The sequence below is a fragment of the Pan paniscus genome, chromosome 4 (genome assembly GCF_029289425.2).
Source record: "Pan paniscus chromosome 4, NHGRI_mPanPan1-v2.0_pri, whole genome shotgun sequence".
NCBI lineage: Eukaryota > Metazoa > Chordata > Mammalia > Primates > Hominidae > Pan > Pan paniscus.
The window spans coordinates 100,356,930-100,369,751 of NC_073253.2; positions in this window are offsets into that span (position 1 = coordinate 100,356,930).

The following is a 12,822-nucleotide window of genomic DNA, read 5'->3' on the forward strand; positions in this document are numbered from 1 at the left end:
ATTATTTTTATAATTTAAATACATATCTTCCCTTTTTAAAAACTGTTGTATGCCACATTTTTAACTTTCTTATATCATATTATCTAGTAATTTATACAGTAAAGAAAACTCTCAGAATTGCTTAAGCAAGAGAGGCATTCATAAAATAAGTTGAAGTAAGTAGTCTAGGACTTATGAGAAGTTTCATGTTTATTCAGAGACTTAAACTCCTTTCCTCTTTCTGATCCAACATCCTGGAGCACAGGGGTCAACTCACTATGAAAAATAGCTACCCGATCATGGGTTCTAAATTTCAGGGAGGAGAATGGGTGGAGGGCAAAATATAGTTCTCACTGAAAAATTTTTCACATACTATCATCTCATTGCCCACAAATCAGGCTGGGAAATCTAGATATTTAAATAAGTAGTTTGTCACCAAAATATAATACAACTTATATAGTCCAAAAGGTTCTGTAAGTAGGAAGAGCGAATAAATAATCAGGAGAAAATTAATTGCAGAGACACTGTCAATGCATCAAGTTCTATGGTCATTTAAAAATTCTCCTGCTTATCAGCTGAGTTAATATTTATTTTTGGAGAAAGTAGTTGGTTTTCTAATGTAATAAAAATAATGTTGAATATCAGTTATACAATCTTAATTCCTTGAAATATAATACACAATCTACCTGTTAATACATAACTTTTATGTTCCAATAGTCTTAAGGGCATTATTAGAGAAATATTATTCTACAAAGTAAAATATCTTCAATGAGGCAGTAGATTCTCTAAAATGTAATTTTGACTCTTTGGAAACTATATAGCTTGCTTTTTTCCCCTCTTTTTCTCTCTTATGAATGATCCTTAAGGAAGAACTATAGCCATAATTTCAACTAAAGACATATTAATACTTCATGACAGTTTAATCATTAATTATACCCAACACCTCCTTGAAACACACAAAACAATTCTACTTTTATAAATGAGAGACTGAGGCAAAGTAAGGGCCCATTCTTTGTTGGAGAATTTACTCCATTATTATTAATCCCGACAATGTTCTTGTTAGTAGATGAACTGCATAAGAGACTTTCTTATTACCCTAAGTTCCATTAAAGTATTTTAATGCTTCATTAAAGCTGACGGATGGTACACACCTTTGATTATTCAGGTGCTGATTAGTTGTAAAAAACACTTACACCACCAAAGTGTCAGCTAAATAGAGTTCACATCTTATGATATGTTAAGGCTGTGCCTGCAAGGAATAGATAAAGGCAGTCTTAGGAGCTCTCCTGGGCATTACTTAAGAATCATTTTTATCATCATATTTTGTTTTAGTATTTCCATTAATGTGTGCAAATTTAAACGAGGGAAACTATAAAAAGGCAGTTCTTTAAACTTGTAAAATGTGTGAAAAATAAAAAATGAAAAACAATGAAACAAAGAATTATTTTTTTTTATTGCAAGCATTTTAAAATACACAGTTGGCAAGTCTCTACTTAAAGCAACTATTTTATTATTAAGAAGTAATGTTCTTTCTTCTTTTTACGTTTAATGGCAACATGACCAAAATAAAATAGAGGTGAGAAAAAAACATGATTACAAAATTGAGTTTATAACATCAAAACTTATTTCTAACATTAGAATTTTCCCTATTCTGATGATTTGGGACTCCATAGCAACTAGCAATCAATGAATGATATACAATTAAAAATCAGTATCTAGGCCGGGCGCGGTGGCTCATGCCTGTAATACCAGCACTTTAGGAGACCCAGGCGGGCAGATCACCAGGTCAGGAGATTGAGACCATCCAGGCCAACATGGTGAAACCCTGTCTCTACTGAAAATACAAAAAATAGCTGGGTGTGGTGGTCAGTGCCTGTAATCCCAGCTACTTGGGAGGCTGAGGCATGAGAATGGCTTGAATCCAGGAGGTGGAGGTTGCAGTGAGCCAAGATTGTGCCACTGCACTCCAGCCAGGCTACAGAGGGAGACTCCATCTCAAAAAAAAAAAAAAAAAAAGAAAGAAAGAAAAAAAGAAAAAAAAAGAAAAGAAATCAGTATCTATCTGTAGCTCCAATGTGCAATGGTTTCTTTACTGTTTTCTCTTGAAATAAACATATGGTTTCTTTTCCTTTGTTGCACTTTATTTGTTCAGCAATTCAAATATTGATTGTTTTTTCTTCAATACTTATTGTATAACTTTTAATGATCACATTATAGGTATTACGTATTTTAAACAGATTCATGCATTTGGAAAAGGGTATATTCACACAATACTCTATGTCAGAATGGCTCTAACATGCCTCACAGTCATCCAGGATTCTAAGAATTTCCTCTCTTTTTGATCTCAAGGAAAGCTTGATCTCTCTGCAGTATTCCTAAAGTTTGCTTCTTCGGGTGGTTTATGAAATTTGCTCATTTAGAGCATCTTTGTATATGTTAATGCATTGGGAGCTGACTTAAATAAGTTGTACATGACAATTTCCATGAATGGTTGCAGCTCAAATAGTCCTTCATTGCTTTGGAACTCATCAAAGAAGAGATGTCACCAAGTCATACATTTCTCTGGAGGATTTAATTAATGCCCTTTTATTATTCTATAAGCATAATATCCTGTAAAACCTTTAAGATGTAATTTGGAGAGAGCAGTTTTTTTTTTTTAATTTCAGCTTTTATTTTACATATACAGAGTACATGTATAGGATTGTTACACGGGTAAATTGGACCCATTTAGTTAGAATAGTATCCAAGAAGTAGTTTTTCAACCCACAGATCGTTGCTCCCCTTCCCCTACTTAGTAGTCCTCAGTGTCTAATGTGTTACCATATTAATGTTCATCAGGAAGGATTAGTACATAAAAGTGTGAGCTCTAGATCCAGATTGCCTGTGTCTGAAACTCAGCTACAGGCAAATTCGTTGTGTAAAATTTCATAAATTATGAAATGAGGATAAATACAATGCCAGTTTTCATAGCACTTTTGTGGAGATTAAATTAGATAATACATATAAAATACTTAGCAGACTACCTGGTCCTTAATAAATAATCAGCAATTATTAACTATTATTGCTATTATTGTTATTACCATCCAGTATTTGCCTAAAACAAACAGTAGAACAATGTGGTATTTTAAAAAATGCATTTTGTTATCTGTTAGTCAGGGAAATGATCTTTGTTGACTATGCATTAAATAAAAATATATTTAGAAGTTAAATAAGATTTTGGCTCATATACATTCTTAATATATTTGATAATTTATTTTTTGGACCAAAATGAGGTGTAATCACTGTTCAAGAAAAAGCATATGGAAATATTTTGCTGGAAGATTAAGGATCACAAAAAAGATTAGTAAATTAGCATTACTATAAGAAACTTCATTGTTTAAAAAAATCTATCTTACAGGAGAGTTATTTATGCGTCATATATTCATCATGCAGTTTTATTATTATAGAAATTTAAAATTATACAATGAGAGGATTTATGTTCATTAATAATAAATGACCTATTTCAAAAGCAATTGTATTTTTAATCTGACCCCCTCTCTGTATTTCACCTTTTTGTATTGAGTCATATGTTTCTCTGCTGCTAAAAAATATATTTAGCTTCATTGTTCAGTAGCTACTTTTCAAGACTATTGAAACCCATCAATGTATGTAAGAATGTTCTCCACTGCTTCTGTATTTTCTTTCCTATAATATTTATGGTCAAGCACTGCTTGATGGGAACCTAGTAGTCATTTTCAATTGGATAAAATTTACGAAACTTAGTTTGCTAATCATGTCGGTAACTATGACGTTGTTATCTTTCTATACTCTTTTTACATTGCAGGAACTGAAAGCCAGAAAAGCATATTTCCCAGACTTTTTCACAGCATATTAGGATTCTTCACTTCCAGGTTAGATTTCACCAATGACAGCTCTTTATATGAGATTTGGTCAGCTAGAGAGATTCAGCAGTAATTGCATTTTCAGCAGTAGCAGCCAAATGCTGGATTTTAGCAGGTGATCAGCATGAGATTTGCCAAGAAGATTCTGGCTGTTCTCTGACAGATCAACCACTTTGATGATGCAAACAGCTGACAATATAAACATCGGTTCCTGTGATTCTGGCACTGCCTGATTTCTTGAATATTCAGTGGTGTGTTCTAGGATAGTTACTTTCCTAATCCTGCCAATAAGTTTTAAAACTTTATTTTTCTAAATAAAAAATTCTTCCTCTTTGAAGTACCTAGAATGGCTCCCTTTTTGAAAAACAACTGAATTCACACTGGAAAACCACAATGTACAATGCTGAGCATAGGGAAAAATATATGGAGATAAAATACTATAGTGTGTTTGAGACATCTGAAATTTAAATAATGTAATTGACATTTTTAAAGTCAAATAATACTCTAAAAAGCATTTCCCCCCACCAAGAAAAGATTTTTTATTGATATTTCTATCCACTATTTTATGATATCAAAAAATTGATACCTAAGATGAGATTAGAAATTACATTCTTCTATAGCCAATAATAATTTATATCATATTTTCATCATTGCCACACTATTCAAAATAGGAGAGACATAGAATGAACCTAGGTGCCCATCAATGATGGAATGGATAAAGAAAAGTGGTACACATATACCATGGAATACTACATAGCCATAAAAAATTGACCCATGTCCTTTGTAGCAACATGGGGGGAGTTGGAGGCCAGAATCCTAAGAAAATTAACACAGGAACAAAAAACCAAATATGACATGTTCTCACTTGTAAGTAAGAGCTAAACATTGAGCTCACATGGACATAAACATGAGAATAATAAACACTGTGAACTATTAAATGGAGGAGGGAGAGAGGGAGCCATGAGTTGAAAAGCTACCTATTAGATACTATGCTCATAACCCGGGTAAAATATATCCAGGTAGCAAACCTGCACATATACCACCTGTTATCTAAAATAAATTGCAATTTTAAAAAATGAACATAAAGGCATACCAATAGAAACTAACTAAAATGAAATATGAAGGGTAACAAATAAATAAATTTTAAAAAGGATAGTATCCAGCCTTCTTCCATTAGTCTAAATGCTCAAGTGACCAAAACACTAGTGGAACATAGATAATAATGTGAAGAATATATTTTCCCTCAACTAGTGGCAGTATAATTCATCTAAGGAGAAATAAATTGTATATATAAATTATATGTACAATATGTCTCATATGACTCATAGTGAGGTTTTGGTCAATGATGGATTGCATATAAGATGGTGGTCCTATAAATTTATAATATTGCATTTTCACTATACCCTTTCTATGTTTAGATACACTAATACTTACAACTGTGTTACAATTTCTTAAAGTATTCAGTATAGTAACATGCTATGCAGCTTTGTAACCTAGGAGCAATAGGCTGTACCATATGGCCTAGGTGTGTAGTAGGCTATACCACCTAGGGTTTTGTGACTACACTCTGTGTTGCTGGCACAATGTCAAAATCAGCTAACAATGCTTTCCTCAGAAAATGTATTCTTGCCATTAATTGATGCTTGACTGTATATTGAATATGGAAGCCCTAAGTTTTCAGAGTCAGACCATAACCAACAAAATGATGGCCTTTTAGAGAAAGAAAGAAAGATGGAGATAACAAAGCAGAAAAAGAGAGGAAGATACCAGCTGTGTACAAAATGAATTATCCTTGGGACCCATACAAATTCATGTTATTTTATACCTGAATACTTTGTGTGATTGAATTGCATTTGTGTGCATGAGTGTGTGTGTTTGTGTGTGTGTCCAATAAAAGGAGTAAATTTGGCTTCTGTACTGATGCAGGCAAACAATTGCTGGTGTGTGAGAACACAGATGCCAGGAGCGGATGAATACATGTCCCTGGGAATTTGCAAACATTAAGGAGAATGCTTTGGAGTTCTTCAGGTCAAGAAGTTAAAGTTTCAGGTCAATTTTACCTAGATTTTTGAGGTGAACATCTCATAAATTTCTTGGCTACACCTCTTCATGCTAATCTTGAAACTTGTCAAGTGCCAGTAACAATACATTTCTTTCCTACTCTGCACTCTGTTACTTAGAATAAAGGTTATCACCATTATTCTTATAAATTATTATAGATGTTTAAGCAGTAAAATGAATGCTGGTGTATGAGTTTGTTTTCATACTGCTATAAAGAACTGCCTGAGAGTGGATAATTTATAAAGGAAGGAGGTTTAATTAACTCACAGTTCAGCATGGTTCGGGAGGCCTCAGAAAACTTACAATCATGGCAGAAGGTGAAGAGGAAACAAGCACCTTCGTCACAAGGTGGCTAGAAGGAGAAGTGCAAGCATGGGAAATGCCAGATGCTTATAAAACCATCAGATCTTGTGAGAACTCACTTACTATCAGGAGAACAGAATGAAGGAATCACCACCATGATCCAATTACCTCCACCTGGTCCCACCCTTGACATTTAAGGATTATGGGGATTACAATTCAAGATGAGGTTTTAGATGGGGCCACAGCCAAACCATATCAGCTGGTATTGTACTTTTCAGTTTGTAAGTCAAACACCTATTTTTTTCTGAGTCATTTGACAATTTTGTAATTAAATTAAATCTAATTATTTTAATTGCAAAATGATGACACAGTCTCTTAGTTGTTAAACTACATGCCTCAGTTTTAAAAAATAAATAGTAGAATATTTTAAAATGCTCTCTTACTATAGTTCTCTAAGTGACTCATTTTTCTGGGCTATGAAAAGGTATAAACTGAAAGATTTTTTTATTCTAAAAATATATATATTGTGGGTGTAAATACATAATTTGTATTTTCGCTCTGCTGTCAAAAAATGACTCTGTTGATGGCAGTCATTTAGGTTACTGACAACTAAGTTGATGTTTTTGCTTTATTATATTTCATGGGCAATTATTATTAAAATTATTTCCTAAAATAGGTTTCCAATATAATTCCACTCTTTTGTTTCGTGCAATAAAAATTCCATATCAAAATTTGACACAAACATATTTCTCTTCTCAAAAGACTGAAAAATAAAATCCCAGGACCTCATACCAAATATGCAGCAATATTTTTAAAATTTGTAAGTCACAAGTTTAATACTTTTTGTTCTTATTTTTCTTTAGACTTCTAGAGTAAATATGCCTGCCAGAAAGTTTTTATTAATGGACTTCCAACTGCTACTTTTCTGCTTGTCCTTTTCCCAAATGCGCATATTATATTCAGAAGATTTGTAGTTTTGCAAATACTGTTTAAACATATATCATCAAAGGCAATTCAGTATTAAGACACTTGGTTTTGATAAACTTTTTAAAGCTTTCTATTATTATATAATTTTAGATTTAAAGAAGTGTTGCAAAAATTGTAAAGAGAGTTAAGGTAGCGTAACTCTACCCAGTCACTAATGTTAATAACTTAACATAGCCATTGTATAATGACCATAACCCAGAAATTTGCTTCTCTTGGTGATATGGAAACACGGTTAGTCTAAATTTAAGTGGGTAATACATCTTGAATATTATCATGTATAATACCAGAGAAATAATGCAGTTTAAATCACGTTGTTACTTTGGTTGTGGTTTTCTTTTAAAATTTGGTTTACAACTAATTTATTTAGATCATAGGACCTGATGGGGGACAGAATAATAATATTTTGTGCTTAAGATTAAATATCTATTTCAAATACTATAGTAATTTTAACATTCTACTAAAATATTTTCCATAGTATGAATGAAGGACTAATTTAGATTTTCTTCTCTTTTGATCACTTGACTTCTGTGGAATAGATATCTTTTGAGGATTTTACCTAATGAAGTCTTAAAAATAGATGACCACAATCAGTATCTTTACAGCAATGAGGCTGGGTGCAGTGGCTCACGCCTGTAATCCCAGCACTTTGGGAGGCCAATGCAGGTGGATCATGATGTCAGGAGTTTGAGACCAGCCTGACCAACATGGTGAAACCCCATCTCTACCAAAAATACAAAAATTAGCCAGGCATGGTGGCGGGCACCTGTAATCCCAGCTACTCAGGAGGCTGAGGCAGGAGAATCACTTGAACCTGGAGGCAGAGGTTGAGTGAGCCGAGATTGCATCACTGCACTCCAGCCTGGGTGACAGAGCGAGACTCCATCTCAAAATAAAAAAATAAAATAAAATAAAATAAAATAAAGCAATGAAAAAGCTGTTGTTCTGTATGGAACTGTTTTCCTCTACTATGTAAAATTCATCAGTTCATCACTGAATATAAATCCTGAGTACTCTTGCCCAGTTCTATCTATCTATCTATCTATCTATCTATCTATCTATCTATCTATCTATCATCTATCTATAATATATATTAAATATATACATATATAGTTTGTTCTATTGATATTGATATGTTTTGGCTGTATCTCCACCCAGATCTCATCTTGAATTCCCACATATTGTGGGAGGCACCCAGTGGGAGTTAACTGAATCATGGGGGCAAGTTTTCCCATGCTGTTCTTGTGATAGTGAGTAAGTCTCAAGAGATCTGATGTTTTTATAAGGGGGAGTTTCCCTGCACAAGCTCTCTATTTGCCTGCTGCCCTCTGTGTAATATGTGATTTGCTCCTCCTTGCTTTCCACCATGATTGTGAGGCCTCCCCAGCCATGCAGAACTGTTGGTCAATTAAACCCTTTTTCTTGTATAAATTACCCAGTCTCAGTCAGGTCTTTATCAGCACCATGGAAACAAACTAATATGTCTATGAACGAGTATTTTAGGTAATTGGGATAAAGAATAAATCTACTATAATTTTAGTATGAATTTGTTTCATCAATTGTCTAAATACTGTGAAGTAACTGTTGCAAACATTTATTTACCTGAAAATTTTTTACTCTACTGGTTATCTCTCACTCACCTCTCTAGATCTATCTCCAAGATCCTCTAGCTGCTTTGTGACTATGTGAGCAGCCCTTGGGGTCTGTTGCACAATGGCTTCTGGGCGATGGGGACTAGCTAATGGGGAGCATAGGCAAGAAATGAGAATTAGATAGAAAGACAAGGTCAAAGTAATTATTTATTTGGCTCATTCTGTGAAGAATTACTACAAACTGGCAGCCTTTATCTTAGGGTGACCCTGACTCAGCTTTCTCTCCCTGGGCGCAAAAAATTATTCCCCCTCCCATAACTTCATTCAGGCTTGAGATATCAAATTTCCCATTCTGAGTAGTCCTATGACATTGTACTATCCACACACAGTGTGTGTGTCTGCAGGGGTTGGGGAGAGGGAAAGGAAGAAATCTAGGGAGAAACATGCAAAAAAGAGACCATGGAACATGGAGAAATCAGAAGTCAGAATTCTAGGCTTCGTGGCCTCAGATAACAGAGATAAGGTAGACTCACAAAGCAAGAAAATTTGCTCAGCACAAGTGGCTCTGGTACAACCTGGGCAAATGAGAAATTCATACTTTTTCTTTTTTACTTTTCTAGCTCAAGTTGTTTATCTTACTAATATGTGTCAATCTCATCACTTTTTATTCAAAATTTAAGAATATATTTCTGCAGTTTGACCTATAACAAAATTATCTTAATAATATATTTGTTTTAAAGATACTGTTGATAAATTTTAATCCCCACTTCAATAACATGTTGACCTTTCAACAGTAATTTTCTGAAGACATAAACCCATGGTCTATGGAAATTTCAGGCCTTGGGTCTGAATTAAATAAAATGGTGCATAGTGTAGAGTGCTGTAGCCAAACTGTAATGGCTCAGTGGCCTTGGAGGAACCCAGTGGTTGCCCTGGATGGACCCAGTTCTCTCCATTTTTTTGCTTGTAGTTCTCAAGGATAACCGTAGAATGTGCCAGAATGTAACATCCTGAGACAGGGAAGAGAGGAGTTGAAACAGCTCAGGTTCTGTTCCTCTTTTCCCTAGAAATGTGATGTTTTCCAATGCTTTAGCCAGAGAGGAATGGAAATCCTGAGGTATATAACCTGGGGTGGGCCGTCTTTCGAGGCTCCTCGGCTCAGTTCAGACTCCCTATAACATTCAAGCTATAACCATTATGGTTCCATTACAGAAAACATGAAGGGTAAAATATTCAGAAAACCTGTTCTCATATCTCGTTTCTTTATTGTTTTCAGTTTCACGTGCCAGTGGCTGGTCTATTTCTTGCATGAAAGTGGGGAAAAGATTCCATCCTCAGTTATTTTTAAAAAATGACTGAGGTTTTTGCTAGTCTATTGTTTATTTTGCCTATTAGAGGACATGGAGCTTCATAACAGGTCATTCTGTTTCCAAGGGCCTGCCCAAGTTTGTGTGCTGCTAATTTGAATTTCATGGTTCTTGACTCAAGGAGAAGAGAGGTATCGGTGGAAAATAATCTATCCTTTATTGTGTGTTTACCACATGCTCTGCACTGTGCTAGAAGTACTGTCTAAATGCATATCTGTGTATGTAAAGGCACACATATACTTTCTTGCCTCTCCTTTCTCCTTCTCTCATTCACAGACACACATGTACATTTTACTCTTTACCACAAATCTGTGCATAATTCAAAAGCATGGTGATTTATCTAAAGTTGCCTAACAAGTAAACATAAAGCAAAGATTTGAACTCAAGTTCTTCCACAACACACTAGAAAAATAAGGATACAAATCACATACTCTTAATCTACTACAAGGTGATTTTAATTTTAATAATCCGCTTTTGTAATACGTTTATCAGTTCATATAATTTTCTTATTCTAGATTTGGCTCATCTGTATTTACATAGGTGCTTTCATTACATTCTTCATTTAAAAATTAAATAAAATAGATCCATACGCATGTATTTGGAAAAAGCTGAGAAGGAAAAAAAAGGGATTTATGAATAGAATCCAGCAGAACATTAGCATGAATCAATTAGAAAGGCAAAATGTCCAAGTGTCTGGGTCCACTAGAAGAAAAGAAAGAGTAGATCAGGAACCAACTCAATGTGAAAATGTGAGCCTGCTGGTCTAACTGGCAGGAACGCCCATGTCTCTGTAGGTGGTTCTTACAGCTTAAGAACACACACACATATATTCCAAGTAATGAATGTTTTGTCATACATTTACTCCCCTTTACAATTTCAATATTTTAAATTTATAAATTTCAGAAATGTTCTCCTTAACATAAATCAACGTTTTGACTAGAAAAAATCTGCAAAATGCTTTTCTCACCACATTGAAGATGATTTCATTTTTAAATAAATGACATGCCATCAATAAGGAGGACTGAGCTGACAAAGACAAGCCTCACTCCCAGTACAAAAACATATGTGTAACTGCTTTATTGCACAATTCATCAAAACGAATTGATTTTAATTTTTTTTCTGCAATCACTGACTTCTTTCATGTTTTTCTAAATCTCCCTTTTCCTCAACCAAATTGTGGGCAGCTTCCATTACTTTATGTTCATGTTCAAATACATAAGAAGCCTATTCAAGTTTAAAATTCTACTCTATGTTCAATTAACATTAGTTATTCTTCCCATCAACACCAGCCAGGCTTTAGCAGGAAGGACTTGGGGAGGACAAGTAAACTATGTTCTTTTGCTGAGATGACTCTTCCATCTGCTCCTTTTCTTCCTCTTTCTTGCGTTTCCTCTCTGGCATATTCATGCGGGAAGGAGGAATAGATGTGAGAGGCAGGTACTTTTTACATATGTATTTGTCCACTGTTGTAGACCCCTGTCTGCTGCCGTTTCTCCTTTAAGACAGGCTTGCCTTTATGTAAGACAGGGAACGGAAGCTGTTTATCAAATGGATGACATGTGTAAACATTTCATGGGTCATGAAGGCTAAAAACCCTCTGCACAATTTTCTGATGTGAGAAATGTAATCCAGCATGGCCTCTTTAATTCCACAACTGTCTACACTACATCTTTGTTCAGCAGCCAGCCTCCTTAGTGGTGCAGCATAAGTTATTTCAAAGTAGACTTCCTTTACAGCATCCACTTGACCGCTGGGAGATTTCCTCATCCTTAGCATTGTAAACAATTGTTTTGATGGCTACTGCACGGCTTTCTTGTATCTATACTGTTCTTTTCAATAATACTCTTTACCAGGTTCAAATAGTAAGCCTAGAGGATAGGTAGTCAGTGTAGTGTATTAGTAGACATCCAATCAGTGAAAGAAATGTTAGTCTACATAATTGTTCCAGTCCTTTTATAAAATACGGGATAATTATTACCTATTTGTTCCCAATTGTAAGTCCTAGTAGCAATTTTCATATAATGAAGATAATTCCATTTAACATGACATATAATATAAAACAATATAAAATAGCATTTTAAAGAAAAAAGAAACCCATTGATGCCAGAAACCAAGAGAAAAGAAAACACTAGAATTATATATAGATGTTAAACCCTTTTGGTTAATAGCAATATGACTGAAAACTTGCAGACTAAAGGTTTTACGTGCTACCTGGAGGGGAAGATATAGCATTCACTCTAGTAGAAGAAGGCAGTCAAAACAAAGGCCTGTTTTACTCAAAGACTAGAAAACTGAAACCACTAGATTCCTATTTAAAGCATGATAGGAGAGTTAATCAGTGGAAATAGAAACTTGGAGCCTGTACAACTCGTGGTTGTGAGGCTTGGAATTGCATTTCTACTTGGTGGTAGGTTTTCAACCCCAAAATTAAAGAATAGCCTACAGCATGTCCAAACTCACTTGCTACCTTGGAATCATGTAAGCCTGAGCTGCAAGTTGTGAAGGAATGTTTCTGGAGCCAAAGCATATGGAACTCTCTATAGAGGGAAACAACAACCACCAAAGACTACTGCCACTTAAAACTTAGCTCAAAAATAAAAATCCCACTTAATAAAGAAATAAACTATCATGACTAAAGTCATTTGCCAAAAACAG